This window comes from Danio rerio, chromosome 15 (genome assembly GCF_049306965.1).
Source record: "Danio rerio strain Tuebingen ecotype United States chromosome 15, GRCz12tu, whole genome shotgun sequence".
In the NCBI taxonomy this organism is placed as follows: domain Eukaryota; kingdom Metazoa; phylum Chordata; class Actinopteri; order Cypriniformes; family Danionidae; genus Danio; species Danio rerio.
In genome coordinates this window covers 15,035,586-15,059,454 of record NC_133190.1, presented here as the reverse complement: position 1 = coordinate 15,059,454, position 23,869 = coordinate 15,035,586, and positions in this window count along the sequence as shown.

Genomic DNA, 23,869 nt, shown 5'->3' with positions numbered 1-23,869 from the left:
GTCCAAGGCAAGGCAAGGCAAGGCAAGGCAAGGCCAGGCAAGGCTGAAGAGCAAGTCCTCAGTACAATATATGGTACTAATTAAAATGCAGGTGTATATTTGTTAATGTACCCAAGTAGGTTACATTGTTAAAAGGTTTATCCTTTTGTTGTCATAATTTTGCTTATTTTGAAAATAATTAACACATTGCTATCCTTTTTTGCATGTTGCTAGCATTAACACATTATTAGCATGCTTTTTTAGCACAATGCAAACAATTGCTAACATTGTTTGATGTTACTAGCATGGTTTTACACTGCTAAAATGTTTCAACACAAATTAGCATGCAACGTTGAACAGTTTGCTTGCTTGTTTCCAAGCATGAATTAGCACAATTTTAGCACATTTTAGCTTATGCAGCATGAAATAACAAATCGCTAACATTTAGCGTACAGTTAAAAATGTTTGGTTTGCAGATGAGGGATTTTCATCCATCAACATGCAAACTAATAAAAAATTATCTATTTACATCATGACTGCTGTAATTGGGCGCTCTAATCACACAATGTTTTAGATTATTGAGGTGAGGTAAAATATTAAATGGTTTAGCATGATGTTGTCATGATTTAGAGTTTTCTAAAATTAATTAACACATTACTGTTCTCTTTGCATGTTGCTAGCATTAATTAACACATTATTAGCATGTTTTTAGTACGGGGTAAACCTTTGCTAACATTTTTCTTACTGCTACTAGAATGGTTTTACACTGCTAAAATGTTTCAACACAAATTAGCATGCACAGATGAACAGTTTGCAAGCATGAATTAGCACAATGTTTACACATTTTAGCTTATTCAGCATGAATTAATAAATCGCTAACATTTTAGCACGCTGTTAAAATGTTTAGTTAGCAGATGAGGAATTTTCATCCACAAAACATGATAATTAAAATGGAACAATCTATTCACATCATGATTGGTGTACATTTGGTCGCTCTAATCATGCTAAATCTTTTAGATTCTTTGAAAAATGAGGTGAGGTGAAATGTATAAGAAAAAGAAAGCATTCAACCTTGAATGGATCTAAACCTGTAATAGGAGACCTTCAAAACAAACCAAGGAATCTTGACAAAACATACTGGATGGAGTTTAAAGTAAATATTTTATGCTTAATTGCAACTTAAAAATTGTCCCTATGTTGCATGATCTACTTTTACAGTGCTTTTAGCCTAGTGTCATGACTGTTGCTAAAAAACAAATTACATTGGATTAGATTATTACATTGAAAAAAAGCTAATAAACAGAGCTGAGTAAGAAAAGAGTACATCAAATAACACACTAAATAAAGTGTTCGTTGACTGATCCTTTGAGAGAAATAGAAAGAGGACCTCAGGGTAAGCACTGACACATGCACAGGGTTTTATAGCATATCTTATAATGCTACACAATCCAGTAGCAGCCAGGACCAAATCAATAAAACAATAAATAAAGAAAGTATTGCGTTCTCGGCCGCTTTACGATGCCCGACACATTTTTTCATCCATTGATTGACTTGGCTGGCCTCTGTGTTTAAACACGGTGTGACCAACGCCACGACCTCTATCATTTGTCTACCTGCTGACCCACGACAGCAGACAACGACGCAGATGTCTGCAGTCGTAGGCAGAGTTCCTCCATCTTTATTCACAGTCATGGAGCAAGGTTGACTGTAGGCAAGAATGAGACGTTTTAACCTTCACGGCTGGGTGAGCAGGGAGGCTATCACCACGAGACTCCGTTTATTTCCAGCCACATGTCCCCGTCCTGTTGCTGCGCCCTCCAAACATGCCCCAGATAAGCCAGGAAGAGCTTGGCGGAGACGTAGAGAGACCTAATCCGATTCAACAACAGGGTGGTGAGCAGGTCGCTCTGGGAGTTAATTGTGGTGCTGGCAACTTATATGAACATCCTCAAGTGGACAAGAGGGAGAACGGGAGCGAAGGATGTTTGTATATGCAGAGAGCCAGCACACGAATGTTTGATTTACAAAGAAAGTTCTATCATATAATGACTCCAACAAAAAATAGGTGCTGTTAATTGACAAATATGCTCAAGCATGAATTGGAACATAGATAACATGTTAGCATGATTTAAAGTGTTATTAATGTTCCATCAATGTTGTTGTCTTTGTGTAGCATGCTTTTCTAGCATGCTTAAACATTTTGCTGACAAGTGTTGTTAAGACGTTTGAAAATGGAAAGAGGCTGTCACACAGAGGCCGTCCTTACTTCTTAACACCAAAAGGCATCCAGTGCATAAATCCACAGACTTTGTTTTTGTTTACTCTATGTAGTTCGGCGAGCTGAGGTGCATATTTTGATTTTCTCAAATGCATCAAAGTAACATGGCATTCACGGCAACTAGTGTTTTGATGTTGAAGCATATAGCGGACTTAAACACTTCACCCACTTCAGGTTATTTGTTATTCTTTATTCCTTTAAATAATGTAGCCTAGTTGTATTTTTAATGATTAATGAATGACTTATAATGATTTATTTCATTGTTTATCTTTGATTACAAGTAGCAGATTATTTACAACTAATATATAGTCTATTTTTGTCCGTTTGCATTACGTCTTCTTGTGCCACCTGGCGGTATAGTCGAAGACTGCGGCCATACCTAAAAAACACATTCTTTTTTCTTTAGAGCGGCGGCGGTAGATTGTGAAACGGTAATGGTCACATTGAGCTCTCACCTATTGTAAGTGCCCAAAGGTCACCGTCACACTCTCATACCCTCATAGACACACACACACCACATACACACTTTTTTTCCAATTATTCTCCATATAACTCCATATAAAACAAACAAAAAAAAAAACTAAAGCTTTTCTTTTGTTTTTCACCAATTCAGTAACACAATTTATGAATTTCGTAATTAAAGTGTTAATTTCTCCAATTTTCTAAACTATTTAGTAGTTTTGATCAGGACTGGGGTTGATTAACAGATTTACGCAAAAAAAAAAAAAAAAAAAAAAAAAAAAAAACTGATGCCGTTTTACAGCAGTTTAATTTAGTGGATGTTTTCATCCCTAACTTAACAAAAGGATAATAAATTTGCCCAGAATGTATCAATGACTTTTTAAAAAATTCCAAAGTATTTTCCTAAAACATCCCCAACAGCACATGAGGGTTAAAGTATTAAGCCTACCTCGAATTGCCAAATACTTTATGACATATATAGAATAGAATATAGCAAGAACAACAGAAATTGTTGATTAGTAAATAGGTTACAATAAATATTTAAATACATTAAAATTGTTGTTTTTGTTGTTGCTGTTGTTAAAATTCTAAATCCCAGCAAATATCATTTACACTGTAACAAATATTCTGCCTTAATGTAAATGAATCTTGATACAGCCATGACTGGGCGAAATTATTATTTTATTATAGTCTGTATCAGTGCACATGCCCTTTTTAGTCTTGGATAGAAAGTGGCCTTCCAAAATGATCTGAAATGCCCCAGCAACCCCATCACCCATTCATATATATATATATATATATATATATATATATATATATATATATATATATATATATATATATATATATATATATATATATATATATATATATATATATGAATAAATTAATATTTATTTATTTATTTTAATTTCATTTAAGCATTTAAATAAATCCATTCATTGTATTTGGTCATATAAAATCCATTCAGCCATTACTGTGCAGTATAAATAAATTTTGCAGAAGAGTGTACCTCAATCATCCCAACTCATCTCCTTCTTTAACACACGAGCTTCTACTGAAAATAGCTTGGGAGTTCATATAAAGCATTTAATTGCAAATGTACTGCAAAACTTACCAAGAAGAGTTAAAATGCCAGTAAACTGATATTAGGTAAGTATTTTCAGAGCTGTGTTCATCCAAAATGCTTTTAAATGTTTGTATGCTTTCGAGTTTGTAACATTTTTTTGATGTTTTGCTCATGTTGAGCATCAATCAAATGCAACAAAATGGAGTGGACATGTCATGTTTGATTGCAGTAAGGAAGGATGGGAGGGGGTAATCAAGAACGCTACAGTGAAGTAATTATTGTGACTCAAAAACACATTCATTTCTGTTTTGGAAATGACTGACAGAGCAGCAGTCACAACATGAAGATTGCAATGCTAAAATAAGGTAGGTAGTTCGGTCAGTCAGTAGATGATGATAGATAGATAGGTAGGTAGGTAGGTAGGTAGGTAGGTAGGTAGGTAGGTAGGTAGGTAGGTAGGTAGGTAGGTAGGTAGGTAGGTAGGTAGGTAGGTAGGTAGATAGATAGATAGATAGATAGATAGATAGATAGATAGATAGATAGATAGATAGATAGATAGATAGATAGATAGATAGATAGATAGATAGATAGATAGATAGATAGATAGATAGATAGATAGATAGATAGATAGATAGATAGATAGATAGATAGATAGATAGAGACAGACAGACAGACAGACAGACAGACTTTGGATTACCAGAGTTATGGATTAGGGCAGGTGTTCTCAATCTCGGTCCTGGAGGGCCGGTGTCCAGCAAAGTTTAGTTCCAACCACAAGCAGAAGCACCTGGGTTAGCTAATCAAGCTTGTACTAGGCTTTCTGGACAAACCCATGCAGGTGTGTTGAGGCAAGTTAGAGCTAAAATCTGCAAGACACCAGACCTTTGGTGCGAGTTTCAGAACCCCTGAAGTAGGGTAATAATGACAGGGGATGTCCAGGAGCTGGATACCAATGGAGAAATAGAAGAACAAAACACAGAATGGGATTCAGGGAGTAGATGAAGGAGATTGAGATCACTGGAACAAAAGTCAGGTAAAGGAGATGAGTCCTATCTGCAGTGGAGAACAGAATATGACTGAGTGGGAATTGGGGGCTTTTATCCAAGGGGTGCCCTTGACAATAAGAGAAGTATTGCTCATTTTCTCAACAGATTTTGATATGCTGAGAGACATTTTGAGACTATTAGGGGCAAGGTTATTATAGTTAACAAAAATGAACGAAAAAACGAAAACTAAAATGTTAAATAATTGTTGTTAACTGAAATAAACATAAAAACGATAAAAAAATAAAACTAACTGAAACTGTATTGTGTACATGCAAAACTAACTGAAACTAACTAAAATAATAGCAAAAACCTCCTTCGTTTTGGTATTTGGGAACGTATTTAATACATAATGTTACTGTAAGCCTTTTAGAAGTAAATGCAATTTGTGCTGCATGTGTTTGACCCTTTTCCAGCTCAGAGTCTGTAGTCCTGCTGCCAATGGCCAGATCGAGATGGTTCTCCTCCAGTCATTCTCGCTGTTGCTTTCACGACAAAGAGTGGACATGACAGCAGCACAGTGGTAGCATTAATTACAGGCACTTTAAACTATTACTTTAACACATTTGTGCCCAATAATGGGGTTTATTTCTGTATTGTGATCGTGAAGGAATCTTTTTAACTGGATTTTCTAAGTGAACCGGTTGAACCAGTTCACCAAATCGAACTGAATCATTTGAAACAATTTGCGTCTTAAGTAAGCACTTATTCACAAACTACTTACTTTTTAACGAGCCCAATACCCCCCTCTGACTCTAAATAATTCATTATATTCTCTTATTCAGTTATTAGAACAGTGACGTTACATTCAGAAGCGGTGAACCGATAATACTGCACTTGCGTGATTCAGTGAACCAGACACAAACAGTACAGCCTGCTGTGTGACTGAACTAAACTTGAACAACTGTAGCGCGAGTGAACCGAGGGCTTAAATGAGAGGATCTGATGAAAAACGCAAGTTATTTCATAACAGACAATCGGAATGGACTTTAAATAAGTGAATCATGATTCAGTTGGGTTGCAAAAACTTTAACGTAAGACATTTTTCAGATCAAATTGACGTTTTAACGGACTGAAATTACTATTGCTGACTACATAATGTTGAGTCCTAACATCCGCCTATTATTTTTATTCCATTAAAACTAATGAAATACAAAACTAGCATTACCTTGATTAGGTGTATTCTGGTTAAACAATACATTGTTATGTATGTAGTATATTCAAAAATAAAAAGAAATCCAGCAATTTGTATTCTAAATAAATAAAATGATCAAATTTGTACTAAAAAGATTATATTTTGGACAATGAAACTAGTAATGGTAATCCATAGTAATGTCAGCATACCACCTAGAAGAACAAACCACATTCAACTTGTGAAACAGTTGTTCCAAGAGGAAGTTGTCTGAAAGGGATGACATCAAAATAATCCAGATTGTACATATAAAAAAAAAAAAAAACATTAATCCACAGCTGCCCAACTCACTGCAAAATTAAATGTGCACCTCAACTCTTATGTTTTCACCAAAACTGTTAGTTTGGAGCTCCACAGGATCAATATACATGGCTGCGCTGCAACAGCCAAATCTTTGGTCACTCTTGCCAATGTCAAACGTCAGTTTCAATGGTGCCAGCAGCAAACATCTTTAACTGTCTGCAATGTGAAATATGTATTGTTCTCTGATTAGTCCACCTTCACTGCCTTTTCACATACAGGAGAGTTATGGTGTGGAGAAACCTTAAAAAAAAAGCATAAAACCAAGGACTATCAAACCGTTCAAGAGTCACAGCAAGACTGGTGACAGAGCAGTTTGATGGACATGAAAGTGAAGGTAAACATCTCCCGTGGCCTGGACAGTCACCATATCTAAATATTGTTGAGGAACTTTGGGGTATTTTTGAGGAGCGAGTCAGGAAACATTTTCCTCCACCAAGAAGAATGCAAGAAGAATGACTCAAAGCCCCTCCGCCCACTGAGTTATGTGTAAGACCAATGGACTGGCAAAAGGAGAAAGTACTGAACTACTGAAATTTATTTAATATACTTTGTATAAAAAGCTTTTTTTTTGGTGATGGCAGCTTAAAGACGCCTCTCTTGTGTGCAGAGTGAAGTTACTTGCATTGCTCGGCTGTGATTTTTTTTACAGACTTCAACATTGTAAAAGAAAAAGAATCTCAATGGTTCGGTGGCTCTATGAAATCTGACCTTTACTTAGTATTCATTCATTATTATTTATTTTTTCCGTCTTAGTCCCTTCATTAATCTGGGGTCGCCATAGCAAAATGAACCACCAACTCATCTAGCATACGTTTTATGCAGCGGATGCCCTTCCAGCTGCAACCTTCTTTATTTAGTATTTTCTATTGAATTTAAGTCAGATGATTGGCAGGGCCATTTTACTGCTTGATTTTCTTTCTTTGAAAGCATTTGAGCTTCCTCGGTTATGTTTTGAATCTTGACTTGTATAAATGATTTAGCTTTAAAAGATCAATACTGTTATTCATAGGGTGACGTGGTGACGCAGTAGATAGTGCTGTCGCCGCACAGCAAGAAGGTGGCTGGTTTGAGCCCAGGCTGGGTCAGTTGGCATTGCTATGAGGAGTTTGCATGTTCTCCCCACATTCGTGTGGGTTTCCTCTGGGTTCTCCGGTTTTCCCCGCAAGTCCAAAGAGTACAGGTACAGGTGAATTGAGTAAGCTAAAATTGTCCTTAGTGGATGTGTGTGCATGACAGTGTATGTGTGTTCCCCAGAGATGGGTTGCAGCTAGAAAGGCATCCACTGTGTAAAACATATGCTGGATAAGTTGGCAGTTCATTCCGCTGTGACGACCCTGGATTAACAAAGGTACTAAGCTGAAAAGAAAATGAATGAATGTCATTAATATCGATCAATTATTGTTTGCGTGTTGATCACCAGGGATCTAACATCCTGAGATTGCTAGTAAACCCTCATATTCACACGAACTACAAATCCGCCATGTTATAGACTACATATTCAGTCATGCAACACACACACAAACCAGCAATCTCTGGATGTTATATCACTGGTGATTTGACTCTCACAGCTGATGCAGCTTTTGGGACTGATTACTGCACTACATAAGCAGCACAATCACACTTAATGTTGCTGAGTCTTGTGAGCTGTATAGTGACATAACAACGAGTTTCCTTTGCCTTGTTTTGATCCTCACCTAGTTTATCTGTTTATCCCTGTCTGCCACCGACCATCTGCCTGTTATTTTGAGGACAACTCTGGATTGCCCCTGTACATCAGTTTGCTCCTGTGTTGACCGTTGCTTGCCAGACCATCTCTGTCTCAATAAAACCCTGCTTTTGGATCCTCACCTCAGTTGTCAGTGTAATTTCCCCATCACAGAATAAGTTTCAGGTCTATGCTACAAAGCTTTTTCTTTGTTTATTTGACTATTATTATTGTTCTTATTACTGCTGTTGGTGTTGTTGTTGGTTTTGTTGTTGTTGTATTGTAAAACTGTACATGCGTGTCCCTCCATTTACAGTCCATTCTCGGTAAGAAGAAAGCCAATCTTCTAAAGAGACACAATGGCTTTATACGAGAACAGATTTTCATCAACATACTGTAGTAAACACAGATGTTCAAATGTATGCATGACTGTAAATGCAGACGGATTTTCAGTTTTTGAATGAACCAACACGAACATTTGGGAATAGTCATTTTGAAATGTTTTTTGATTGAAGTTGATCATCTGAAGTGCATATACACTGAAATGACTAAATGTGAAAACACTAACATTTAAGTCTTCCAAACACATTTGGGGATATTTAAAATGCTTTAGATTGTTTATTTGTATAACGTAAGAACACTATTAGGAGTGAAATGGGTCATAATTAAACAGAAAACAGAAACAACCATTCAAGTTCAAAACCAAGTCAACAGCAAATTTACCATTTTATTTTCATTTTCATTTCAAGTCTTAGAATGATATTAAAAACCCTGTCCTTTATACACCTTTGCACTATGATGGGTTACACAAATTATGGAATTAACTTTTGTTAAACTGTAAAAAAAAAAAAACATTGAAAAAAATTGTAGAATGATATGGCATTATTCTCCTCACAGTTCATCCTTAAAATATTAAAAGGCAACTCAATGGATCAACAAATTATTTAAAATTGTGCAGCTTTGTGCTAATAATCACAACAGTGCTGATATACAGCCATAATTGCAGTGCTACAAGTGTGATTTGCACAGCATACGCTTGTAAATAAAATAAAAAACAAGAATGAAGCATCTCAAAAACCCTTTTAGATTTAAGAAGTTGAGGAACTACATCTGGTCAACACATTCACATCAGCAACTGGCCTAATAATTAAGCATATGCAATTGTCTTGATACATGACAAATGTTATTTAGTTAAAAAAAATAATAAATAAAAAATATTCTGCTAAATATACATATTACTCACATATTATTCTAATGTACAGTATTTAGTTTATAAGTTGATATTTATTGTAAATATTTATTCATTAAGATTTATTCAAGTAACTGCAATTAAATCTAAATTTCTGCAATTTTATTAAAAAGAAAAAACCTGAAAAATCACATATACATGAGTATTCACAGCCTTTGCTGTGAAGCTCTAAATGACAGGATTGTCTCGAAGCACAAAGCTGGGGAAGGTTACAGAAAAATTTCTGCTGCTCTGAAAGTTCCAATGAGCACATCAGCCTTTATCATCCGTAAGTGGAAAATGTTTGGAACCACCAGGACTCTTCCTAGAGCTGGCCGGCTATCTGAGTGATCGAGGGAGAATGGCCTTAGTCAGGGAGTCTATCAATAACCCGATGGTCACTATGTCTGAGCTCCATGGCTCTTCTGTGGATAGAGGAGAACCTTACAGAAGGACAAGCATCTGTGCAGCAATCCACCAATCAGGCCTGTATGGTAGAGAGGCCGGACGGAAGTCACTCCCTGCCTGGAACTTGCCAAAAGGCATCAGAAGGACTTTCAGACCATGAGAAACAAAATTATCTGGTCTTATGAGATTAAAGTTAACTCTTTGGAGTAAGAGACGTAACGTTTGGAGAAAACCAGGCACTGCTCATCATCATGCTAATGCCTTTCCTACAGCGAAGCATGCTGTGGGGATGTTTTTCAGCAGAAGGAACTGGAAGACTAGTCAGGATAGAGGGAAAGATGAATGCAGCAATGTACAGAGACATCCTGAATAAAAACCTGCTTCAAAGTGCTCCTGACCTTAGACTTGGGCGACGGTTATTCTTCCAGCAAGACAACAACCCAAAGGACACCGCCAAAATATTAATGAAGTGGCTTCACAACAACTCGGTGAATGTCCTTGAGTGGCCCAGCCAGAGCCCAGAGCTAAATCCCATTGAACATCTCAGGTGAGATTTGAAAATGGATATACAGCGTCACTTCCACTTTAACCTGATGGAGCTTGAGAAGTACTGCAAAGAGAAATAGGCAAAAATTCCCAAAGACAGGTGTGCCAAGCTTTGTGGCATCACATTCAAAAACACTGTAATTGCTGCCAAAGTTGCATCAACAAAGTAATGAGCAAAGTCTGTGGATACTCACGTACATGTGTTTTTTTCTGTTTTTTTATTTTTTAAAAATTTGGAACAATTTCAAAATATATATATATATATTTAAATTGTCATTATGGGATATTGTGTGTAGAATTTTGAGGAAATAAATAAATTTAATCTATTTTGGAATAAGGCTGTAACATAAAAAAAAAAAAAAATTTGAAAAAGTCATGCGCTATGAATACTTTCTGGATGCACTGTACTGTATAGTATTTCTGCAGCATAATTAATGACATTAATTGAATACCTCAATGTATGGAAAATGATGAGAACACAATCTGGAAAAATAGACCCTTTTCAAATTTCCAAGTTTTTCAGTAGCAGAAGTCGACATAGTTGGAACAACTTAGAGCACATTGAATGTGAAAATACAACAAATATATATATATATATATATATATATATATATATATATATATATATATATATATATATATATATATATATTTTTTTTTTTTTTTTTTTTTTTTTTTTCCATGATGATGTTATAAAGACTTTCAGAAAAAGAAAAAAAAAAAAAAAAAAAACAGTTGTGTGAGACGGTGGCCAGAGGAGAAAATAGTCAAGTTTACTGTGCCCTGTAAACGGTGCATTAAAAACGCCTCGCACAATCGGTATTTCGTTTTTATAATTTGATGCAAAGATGACATAAAACAAACATAAATACATAGAAACATTCATACATTTAAAAAATAAATAAACACTTAATCAAGGATTTAAGATGCTGATGGTAGTTAAACACATCATAACAGACTTGCAAAAGGGGTCCATAAATAAAAGTGAACTCAAAAGAGCTTTGGCAACAAATATGCCAGTTACACTAATGTTACATTGACTTTCCAAGTGCGATGTTATTTACATAATAATATAATGCCATTATTTGAAGCCTTATATAGCTTGTAGTGACTTGATTAATGTCTTCTCTAAGTGGAAGTTACCATAAAACCAAGTGCAAGCCGTAATTTGAAATACATTAGTCACATGTGGAAAAGATCATAGCCTATTGTCAGGTCAGTACAGGGTATATGCCGAAGCATGCTAATAGGACTTTTAATTTGACAGTAACCTGGGTTAAGCGCTTCCGGCGAACTGTATGCCAAAGCAAAACTGGCACGTTTAAAGTCTGTTTTCTTTAAAAATCAGCGATCTCCACTAGCTGAGTGATATCCGATATAAAGTGGGTCCCAGATTGAACAAGAAGCTCTGCATTTAATTAAATTTTCCCCTGCCATGTCTTTATAATATGAGCATTTATTATACCCCAGTATATTCAATGGAGCTTCTGAGCTAGCGTGCCAATTCTGACGGCACGTGCGAGTAAACGACTTTTTGTCTCGTTTTTCGCTTGAGCAACTAAATGAATGCCAAAGTTTATTTAACTGAATGTATTTTAATGACATTAGAACATTGATGCTGTAAAAGAAAACATATATAAAATGGAAAAAAATCACATAACAGGTCACCAGAAGTTTATCAGTATGGGAAAAACACTAACTCGGCATATACCCTATTGGGATTTGTATCAAATCAAAATACTGTGTGTTGTTACACCCCTATTTAAAATAAGTATGTTACTAATAATTAATGTAGTTCTCATATACTTCCATCAGGAAACAGAAAATGCAGACTGTTTAGGATAAGGAGGAAAAGCATCATGTTACTGATTGAGGAAATCTTGACAACATGCCAATGGTAAACACACACACAACCTGGAGGAGGTAAAGTCAACAGCAGCAGATGTGTGGGCGACGGATGGAAGGCCTCCTGATGAACACAAATAAAACAAACATATTTTTCTTGTGTGAGGATCATTTCGGAGATGCCGTAAATGTACTTTCGGGGATGAAACTACGCTGCAGTTGCCATGCCAACAGGTTAAGAGAAGCACCTGCTACCTGCGGCTGCCGTCAAAAATCCCTGCAGACCCAGGCTATCATTTTCAGCATGCCTTTCCCATTTGATTAAAGGCTGTTACAGGCCTAACACCGCACGCCTTGCATCTCCCTCTTGTTGTGGTTGCGAAATTACCCTGGACTTCATTAAGTGGCTCATTACCTGCTGTCAAAGCTATCAGAGAGCCAGATTCTGTTCCAGTCCCTGTTTCTCTCTCTTTCCAGGCTAATCAGATGGTTCGCGTGATAGGAACATGAGCTGCTGCTGCTCGGGCTAGCTTTGTGGTTGTTGTGTAGGACAGCTGGATGACTGGAGCCATGCTGAAACCACAGGCAATAAATATACAAATGAAAAACACTGCATGTGAAGGGGATTTTAAGATGTAGGAAAACAAACGCAGTCTGAAAGAGACAAAACATGAAATGGTATTGACTAGTTAAGTTGAATCTGTAATCTCTTATTGAGACTCCTGCATTGGAGTATTTTCAACATGGGCTCATTCTGAAAAAGTAGCCCTATACACATTTCTAGAGATTGTGATTTATGTAGCCAGAGCTACCCATAGCTGTATTTCATCTTTAAAGTGAACGCTATGGGGCATTATGACACAGTTCCTTTCCTCGCTTACCTCGCTTACTAGCTCGACATGTACGTCGGTGGACTTGAGATGCAGAGTGGAGTTGACCGCAACAACAGTTTAGGTATGAAGAATAGTTCTTAAATAGTAACTTCTGTGTGTTTTTTTTTTTTTTTTGGCTTTTTTTTTATGAAATCTGATCCTTTAAGTCAAGTCTATTTAGCCAAAACGGAACATTTTGGGTGATAAGACCTTCAACAGACAGACAGAAATAACTCAGAATTCATTAAGTATATCTTAAAAAAGATACAATCTACTAAAGGCTTGGAATAACATGGTATTTTATTTTATTTTTTTTTTTTTTTTTTTGAGGAAACTAAACTATGTAGTATTGGTAAAATTAATTACACTAAAGGTTTAAATCTTTAGGGTCAACCTGATTTTGACAAGTACATGGCTGTTTCTCAATATGCATTCTTCAGAGATCATCATCAACCGCCAAAGCTCAGTTCCACTACTCAAGACTGTAATATTTGAGGATGCATGAAAGTTTCTGGATGTGTTCTTGATATTGACAATGCATCAAAGCAGAATTGAGTGCAAAACTCAATTGAGAAGTCGCAGAAATTATTGCAGCTGAATAAAGGAGGTGGGAAAAAATAAACTTATTATTAAGGTTAAGGGATGTAACATTATAACTCTCAGGAGATTAACTTTCCCTAAATAAGATGGTGAAAATAAACAACATAAAAATCTTAATGAAGGTTTGAACAAATTAAGGATGTTTATTTTCTGAAATTCGTATTAAAATCAGTTTTATTTGTATGTGGAAAGTATATTTGTATGTTTTTAATTTATGTTATATAAAAATAAAAACAGAAGAAAAACAATACATCTTTGTATGAATGCTGTAATGTTTAAAAAAAAAAATTCCATAAACAAAATGTGTGAAGGTTACGTTAACATCAGGAAGAAAACAATCTGCATTTCATTTCTCACAGAACACGTTATGTGTTCTCTCGGCCTCCTGAGTTCATTCTTCCAAGGTAACTTGACAAGAACAGTCTCTATAAGAAGTCCATTCTCTGAATTCTTGGAATTAAGAAACAGCCCATGTTTCTGAATTATATTATTTTGTTTTGGGAAACAGTGTCCAATTATGGCTGTGAACTTCTAATTTTGGATTCAACCAAAGGAACTGAAGTCATGCTCTATACTTTGTAATGTATATGATCCGAGTAAATACATCCACAGATCAGAATGGATAGAGCAGCAATCTATCTTCTACGGTTCTTGCATCAAAACTCAAGACTTGCTTTAGCATACACACTACCTTGCCACTTCATTATGTACAACTGCTTTTTGATGCAAATATATAATCAGACAATCACAAGGCTGTGAAGCATCAGAATGAGAGAAAAGGTGATGTAAGCGACTTTGAATGTACTGTAGCATGGTTGCTTGTACCAGATAGTCTGGTCTGCATATTTTAGAAAATGCTGATCGACTGGGTTTTTTTTACACGCAACAACCATCTGGTTTACAGAAGATGGTCAGAAAAATGGGTGACAGTTCTGTGTGATAAAATGCCTTGTTGATGCAAGAGGCCAGAGGTGAATGTCCAGACTGATGCAGTACCTTAAAAAATAAACATTAGAATTGACCGAAGTCTAAAGAAGAGCATCTCTGAACACACAACACATCAAACCTTAAGCGGATAAGCTACATCAGAAGAAGAAGAGCACACGGGTGACACTCCTGTCAGATAAAATCAGCAAACTGAGACTACAAACCACCTGTGCTTAACCAATCTGGACAATAGAAGATTGGAGAAAGGTCTCGATTTCCATCCTGCCTTGTATCAACAGCCTGCTGGTGGTGTAACGGTATGGGGGATATTTCCTTGGCTCACTCTATGCCACTTAGAACAGCTGAACATTGTTTAAAAGTCACCGTCTACCTGGACTTAATTGAAGACCATGTCCATGCTTTTAAGACCATAGTGTGCTCATCTTGTGAATGTTACTTTCAGCAGATTGAAGTCACCATGAAATGGAGGTTATGATTGACCTTTTGTTCCATATCTTGACATGCACCTGATTGAAAGAGTCATAAAATGAGGGAGGAAAAGAAGGGTGGTGCATGATTTTGTCCTTTGAGAACTAATTGAATCACTGGAAGATGCTAGCAAAAAAAAAAAAAAAAAAGAAGATTGACAAATGGACAAAAGCAGATCCCTCCCTTCCGTTTGATCCCAAAAAAAGAAAACCAGAATAGTCATTTCCAGGGGTCATGGAAGGTTATGATATTTGAAAAAATATATATAAAAATATCATGAGGGCAAATTGAGTTTTACAAAATAATTAAGTGCACAGATGCAGTGTTTATAACATGCCATAATATATACAGTACAATACATATAAAAATAAGATGAGTAAAGGTTAATTTCATTCTGACTTTATATCCATTTCACAAAACTCACATCTTCTTAAATTGGTTTCTTGACAATTGAAATTAGTTCACTAAATGTACAATCACCAGATTTCAATTCAGAAGAGCACATTTGGGAAGTGTCGGAACAGGAGATTCGCATCACTGATGTGTAGCCGAAAAATCTGATGCAGTGACTGTATGTGATGCATTCATGTCAATGTGGACCAAAATTTTTGAGGAATGTGTCCAGCATTTTGCTAAATCCATGCCACTAAGAAGTAAACCTCGCTCACACTGTGTGATTTCAACAGTTATTTCTTTTCGAAAGTCTAAAATATTCCTATAATGCCAGGCTAACATTTGTAGTCTTTGATTGTTGGTTTGACAAGTTCACAGAGAGCAATTGTGATCAGATATTCCCTGCTTCACCAAGTAAAAATGTGGAACAAAAATATGTTCCTTGTTTAATTATTAAGTTTTATAGTATGTTGGTATGAGTAAAATTAATGCTACAGATTGTTAATGTTTGCTGTGAGGTACAGTACCATGTCAGAAGATTTGTTACTGGGCAAGGCATACATTGCTATACTATTTTAACAATGTAAGCGCTAAAGTGTATGGTGTAGAACAGCTAAGGGGGTGTCTGAATTCACATTTGAAACATCTACTCTCGTTTTATATCAGATTTTTTTTTTCTTGAGCTGGTGATCAAATTGACAAAAGACAATTTTTTTACCTTGCTCTGTCGGCCACGCCCACTCCTCTCTCTTGTCACAGCGCTTCACGGTCATCATGTACCATCTTTTGAAAACATTCTGAGGTAGACTTGAACTGAAATAGGGGGGTTTCATGACTCTTTAACACTACATGGATGGCTATAATACGCTATTATAGTATATGATCGTCTATGAAAAATCACTTCAAGTCATTGCAGGTTCACTCGATGTATGTCGATAAGCTAATCCGCTACTTAATGCAAAAAGTAACTACACAGCAAAATCCTCTAAGCAAAATTTTATCAGTTCAGAGAGTATTTGGTCCCGCTTTAAATAAGGGCAAACATGTTGGTAATAAGTAAAGCTGCTGTTTGTGGAGTTGCTTAATGATCCTCTGCTGAGATTGAGAGATTCAGTGTATTATATTTCAGCTGATTTCATCAAAGGCTGTGACCGAAGTCAGTTGTAGTTTTGTGTTTCTCTTCTGTGTTTGTTTATTAACAGCAGGTGTTTATTATCAGTGCTCAATCATCACTTAATCCATTTATAGTCTCATTAACTTGAGTATTTAACTCAATACAGAGAGTGACCAAATACTATCTAAACTGAATCAATTTTGCCTAAAGGGCTAGTAGCTTTTAGAAAAGCTGCATTGTATCATAAGTAGCTGCACTGTAAAAAAATGTCTGTTTGTTAGCATTTTTTCTGTATTTGGCAATTATTCGTTTTATTTTATTTTTTTTCCTAATTATTTATGCTTTTGAATTGTATTATGGGATCTTGATTTTTCTTCTGATGGATTAGGATTTCGTCCTTCCAATCCATCCCAGCATGGATCAACATTTTCGCATTACTCTATTAATATGGTTATTTGAATAATGAATAAAGTTAACACATTGCTTAATGTAAGAATGTTCAGTGCATTTGCCTTTCTCTTTGTAACTATTTTTAGGAGCCACTTAATTAGGACAAAGGTCATGAAGACCTCGAGTGAAACTGAAGGGCTTGATGGTTGAAAACAACTGCACAACTGTTTTACTAACTGTATTGCAATGTGCTAATACTGTCTAAAGTGATTTTGATATTATTATTATTATTATTATTATTATTATTATTATTATTATTATGTGTTTATTCTGTATAAAGTGATTTTACCTTTTATTCAAGACAGACTTTGTGTAGTAAGGATATAAATGTCTGAAGGTACATTATACCAGTTTTGGCAGAGAGACGTCATGTTGTGTTGGCAAAACAATCGTGCAGTGTTGCTTTTATAATTTGTTGCAGTAAAGGTTTTGTTTTCATTTTCACTTTATGAAAGCGCAGCTGGACTCACGTGTGGATAACAGTGCACGCGATGCTAGACAACAATACGTGTCTAAGGAACATTAGAGCTTTTCTCATCTAGAAATGGATTTGCTGCTCGTCTCCTCTTAATAACGCGGCTCTAGTTGTACAGATTAGGTAAAGAAGCGACCAGTGGTCTTTGTTTATTCAGATGGCAAAGTTAGTTCGTAACTAACTATTACACAGAGTGTAAACATGTTAGCACCACAATTAAACTTACCGTTGCGTAGGATTTCCGCCGCATTTTGTAACAGGAATAACACACACGGCTTTCTGACGCTACATACCGAGTGCATCTAAGTTACAGAGAAATGCGGAGGTTTTTTACTCTCATTCATTGTGCGGTATCAAACATTGCATGAAAAATACACGCTTAGAGCAGTTCCTTGAATCAAATATCTCGATTGTCACTAGGGGCATGAATGAATTCCCTGAATTAAAGAGCTAAACTGCAGTTAAAGTCCACAATTTAATAATTTGTCAAATAATTTGACATTGACCATGTAAACACAGACCAGTTGCCCAATTTGACACTCCCATTTTTATGCAAATTTTTTACAGACAATCCCTCTTTTGCTCCTCCGACACTCCACCCTAAACAGAGCTTGACACGCCCATTTTCTTGACTTTTTCCAAAGTAAAGGTGTGAAAACAACCCGCTGAAACAAGGCGGTTTCATGGCCCTTTAACCAGTTTTGATAAAGATGGCTGAGAGTACACTCAGCTCTGGGTAAGAAACAGATTATACTTTAAGTGTGTGTGTTCTATTTGATTGTGGATCCTTTTCACAGGTCTGGGGTCAGCTTTAAACAGTCTAGTGGATTTCTGACATTTATATGCTTGAGATATTGTATGATTGTACCAATCAGGTTAAAACATCTATATGTATGACGCAGTTAATGACGTTATGTGAGAGCATGATTGATGTTGATTTATGGTTGTAAGCAGAGCAACCTAAGAACTCATTGCGAGTGTTAAAGCTGGCTTCTGCTGATGGAACTGCAAACTATCTTATATTACATTATTAAAAACTACTAAAATGTCGATAAAAGTCACTTTGTTACACTATAGAGTTGAATTTTTACCATCGGAAGTTGACAGATCACTGAACAAGTTGATATAATGGAATTCACAACTGTAAATAAACAGAAAACCCTGTTAATTAACATTTGACAAGCCACTGAAAAACGTTAGCTACTTGTAGCCAGCTACACTCCAACACTGGTGCCCATTCAGCATAATGACAAGCTGTGAAAAGTGACTTCTAAAATAAAAGTTTCACCAAAAACAATACACACCAGGGAAAAGAGTCTCTAAAATGAGTGCAACTAGCATGACATTCTCTGGGACATCCTCAACGCTGTTCAAAACACACAGTTATCATGAGAGAGCATAAGGAGGCAACTTTCCTTGCCTGCAGCTATTTTCAAATCTTGCATTCAAGCAGAGCTTTCTGTGCAAATCCACATCTTTCACTGTTGCTTGGAAAGAGTTTAAAGTCAGTACACATGCTTCCTGCAGAGACAACAGTCAAACATTACAAAAATAAATCAATGTTAAGCTTATCAGGGTTGTAGTGCACCTGAAGATAAGGCAGTGCTTCGTTTGTGAAATTGATTGGTTAGACGGCAGAATCTGAATGACTCTGCCCACAAATCACATTACATGCGCTATGCAACACAGCAGTTTTTGGAGGGTGGTTAAACAGCCTGACGTCATGCCTGTTGGTTCTATCGAAAACTTTACCTTGAATATTTCCACTTGTATAAATAAAGCTAGAAAGAGGGATGCAGAAAATGCCCTCCTTTTGTGAGGACTCATGTTTTTGTGGAAATGTAGGCTACATGTGCCTTTGATCTAGTGGCTGGATTAGAGCTAAAATAATCACCTCAGCTGGTGCACTGATGAATTCTTGGTACCAAATGTAACAACTGACACATACTGCATACCTCCACCTCCTAAAAACTATATTTAATATTATTATTGTTCTTACAAATATGATTATATTATAGTTATCACCAAGTTAGAATGATTCTAAGGGCCCACACCGTTTTGGGGCCCCCAGAGTTACTATTAAGGGGCCCAATCAAAGCCAAACCCAAATCCCCCACCAAACCACCACCTATTTCTTTTCTTCTTTCTATTTGTAAGTCTTTCAATGTAATGTGTGTAATAAAAAAAAAAAAGTTTTATGGTTGTTGATGTGAGACACTGTAAAAATGAATATAATTAGCATTTTGATTTTAAAAACATAAATAATTAAACATTACTGGAAAAACTGAGGTGTTATATATTTATTTATTTTTATTTTTTTACATTTTTTAGCCAAACATCAAAGCTCTTCTATGGTGTGACTGTCTCAAGCATATTTCAATAAATCACATCTAATAACCTTTAAAAGAAAATATTTTAGTAAATGGCAACCATTTTTTACATCCATTCAATTATTAATTCATTTTTGTTTCAGCTTAGTTTTACGCAGCGGATGCACTTCCAGCTGCAATATGGGAAACACCCATACACTCATTCATATATATATATATATATATATATATATATATATATATATATATATATATATATATATATATATATATATATATATATATATATATATATATATATACATACATATATACATACACACACACACACACACACACACACACACACACAGACACACACATATATAACGCAATATCACACTCGTAGCAGTGCGATATGGCTGTATATCGGCACTTGTGGAAGGCGTGCATTGGCACGAGGCCGCAGGCCAAGTGCCTTAGTGCCCCTACCAGAACGGAGTAGCAGATTTTTTTCAACACACTTATAAACACATTATTAAAGTCAAGTTTGTGTGTGTTTGTGTGTGTGTGTGTGTGTGTGTGTGTGTGTGTGTGTGTATATATATATATATATATATATATATATATATATATATATATATAAGTAGCAGTACACAAGTAGCAGTACGGGTGTGATATTGCGTTTATACAACAGTTTAATGACATAAATGTGTATATAAAAACAAAATCAAACATGGAGAGTCTCAAAAACCCTTTTGTATGAGGAACTACTTTCTTTCGGATTCAAATCATAAGCTGACAGTTAAACAGTTGAGTGTGCATCTTTTAAACTTTATATCTGTCTGCTTTTTGCTGGTTGTATTTTGGCGGAGTAATACGGGTAAAGAGGCTGTAGGAGTTCTGATATTGCAGAATATCACACAGCTATCAGCCAATCAGATTTGAGAACCAGACAGAACTGTTGTATATATATATATATATATATATATATATATATATATATATATATATATATATATATATATATATATATATATATATATATATATATATATATATATAAATATATTTCAATAATATTGTCTTTAATCAATTATTTATCATCTATGAATTAAGCTAAAGCCATTTTGAGCTTAAAAAGAAAAAGAAAAGAAAAGGATACATTTTAATTAAATAAAAAAAAATGCAGGATGGCAGACTCTGTGTTTTCCACATCTTCATTTCCCATTTGAGCAGAATGACATTCAAGTGGAGAGACAGAAAAGACAAGCACTAAAGATGAAACTAAAAAACCAACATCTATTTCTATGCACTAATGATCATTGCATGGATCACGTCACAAACCTGCACACTGAACATGCTTTTTCTACAATGAATGGGAGAAGATGTCAATACATTTGATGCTACAGTGTTTATCATCATTTCTACAATGAGCCAAACAAACCATAACCTGCAACCTACAGTTTTAATTTAATGTAATTTAATTTAATTTAATGATTTATTTTTTTAGTTTGTTTGTTTTATTTATCCTTGTTTTACAACTGCATTACAATCAAACTTAGAAAAGGTTTGTAACACTCAGATTCTGGAAACAAACATTTAATATTAATATGAAAGATAACCTAAATAAAAAAAAAATAGTTAAAAATCTACAGTGAACTTTGGATGTTAACTAATGGTTTCTGCTTTTGTTTAACATGAAGTTTTTTGTTTTTTAACATTAATGTGTTTTTCATGGGAATTTTGGTACATAGAAAACAAATGGCCTATAATGCTGTAAACGATGTCCCACTAATAAGAATTTTAAATACATTTTACCCTTTAAAAATAGCATTTTCCTTGTTTTTGTCTGAGGTAAACAAAATGTGTATAGGCTATTCCATAGTAAATATAAAGCTGATGGGTCAGTTCTTGTTTTGTGACTTGTGGTGAGGCGTTCTGAACAGTTAAATTAAATGTTTGTCTGAAAAGAGATGCTGGGTGCACCTGGCATACGCAAGCATCCCACTCTTAATATGCATACGCGATCCACACGCCTTCTTACTGGAAGTAATGGACTTGTGTGTGCAAAAGGCTCAATATGTAAAGAGCATTTTTCACGGCAGCGCCACAATGAGGTCTATGATCAACCCATGACAAAACAAATATGTGACCACACACGCAACTACTTCTGCTATTTGGTCAAGCAGAACATCGAAGCCTTACTTGAGTTTGACGGCACGCATGCTCACACACGCGCTCTAGGTGATTTTTATTTTATTTTATGTCTGTTTTAAGACATGTTACAGGTCTTTGATAAAGATCAAATTGTTTTTCTTTTGAAATATGTTTCAGTTTCACACTGTAAACACAGATTTATTCTGTCTGTGACAAAATCGTGATTAAAATCGAAATTGCAATATTGTTCAAGAAAATCGTGATGGGTTTCTTTAGCCCATATCGCACAGCCCTATGCTACCGTAATGCCTTAAAGTATATCACGTCACAAAGTGTTCAATCTTGCTAAATGAATGATTTTGTATGAATATGATTTGTATGTTCTGCACAGCATTATGGGAAATGTAGTTATTATAAGGCCCGGTTCAAGTGGCCGGCCCTGTCCTAGTTGGAAGAGATGTGCCAGAGAGTCGTTCACTTGGGCTCAGGTACGCTTGTAGTGTGAGTGCAAAGTGTGCCTGAGCCCGAAACTGAAGGCGAGACGTGACTTTAAAGGGACTTCATTAATTTTAAGGGACTACATTCATTCTTACTGTTCAATGAACGCAAACTGTCATAGATTATTAAAGACACAACCTCCTCACTGCGCGACAGCTGCACCTTTAGAAAACCTCATAAATCCTGCAGCATGAGGACTTTATGAGCGTCAAAAGTGGCTGATCTGTTCGGCGAAATATTTGACAGTGTCACAATATAACAAAAAAAAATCTCCACTGTGCTGAGGGAAAGCACTTTCTGAACAGCGCATCATCGATGACACAAGCGTTCCCAGCCCCGAATGTAATGTGAGTGCGGACCATTGGGGGAGACGGGAGGTGGGACAATCGTGCTACGGCCCGGTTCAAGGCGCCTGTACATAGTATGATTATATGCCCTTAAAGGCTTAACTATGGTTATTAGGTTAACTAGGCAGGTTAGGATAATTAGGCAGGTTATTGTATAATGATAGTTTGTTCGGTAGACTATCGGAAAAAAAATAGCTTAAAGGGGCTAATAATATTGACCCTAAAATGGCTCTTAAAAAATTAAAAACTGCTTTTATTCTAACCTAAATGAAGCAAATAAGACTTTCTCCAGAAGAAAAAAAAAAATTATATTAGACATACTGTGAAAACGTCCTTGCACTGTTAAACATAATTTGGGAAATATTAACAAAAGACAAAAAAATTAAAAGGGAGGCTAATAAATCTGACTTCAACTGTGTATATAGCAAAATCTATTTGTTAAGATTACTGCAGGCACAGAGAGTGGCTCACGGCACATCCCTATCGCACAGTCAGCTAGTTTCAAATTAAAGCAAAACCCACACGAGATATTTGCATTGCAGTATCTGACAGATGAACAATAGTGTATTTGATGAGCGGATGCTGTCCAATGGAAAACAAATTATGGTCTTTAAGTGCCTTTAAAATCCAGCCCCCTGACAGAGTCTGTGTGTTATTAGAATATGTCAGAAAATATTGTGGCATTTTTATGATTGCAGCAAAACAAACATTTAAATGACGCACCTCAAAATACAGTAATTTGTTTACATTATCCAAAGCTGAATCACAGTTACTTAAACCAAATACTGAAACTCAGTCTTCTTGTATTATGTTACTCATAATCAACCTGCAGATCTGCATCATAGGGACATTATTACATGATTCTGGGAATATTATTTTACATAATCCACATGAGCAGTGAACTGTTAAAGCTCACAACTTGCACAGAGGTGAAATATTATCCACCACGTTTGAATATTTTGCTTTCACTTAACACAAATGTCAAATGTGACAACAAATGTGTTGTCAAAAATATGTACAGAAATATTTAAAACAATATGATCTTGCTTTTTTTATTCCATGCATTTTATTGCATTTTGAATTTGAAAATCCCAAATTTTCTTTTTTAAACAAGTGCAATATACCACAAAATGTAGTGCATGTAGGGCTGCACAATATATCATTTTAGCATTGATAT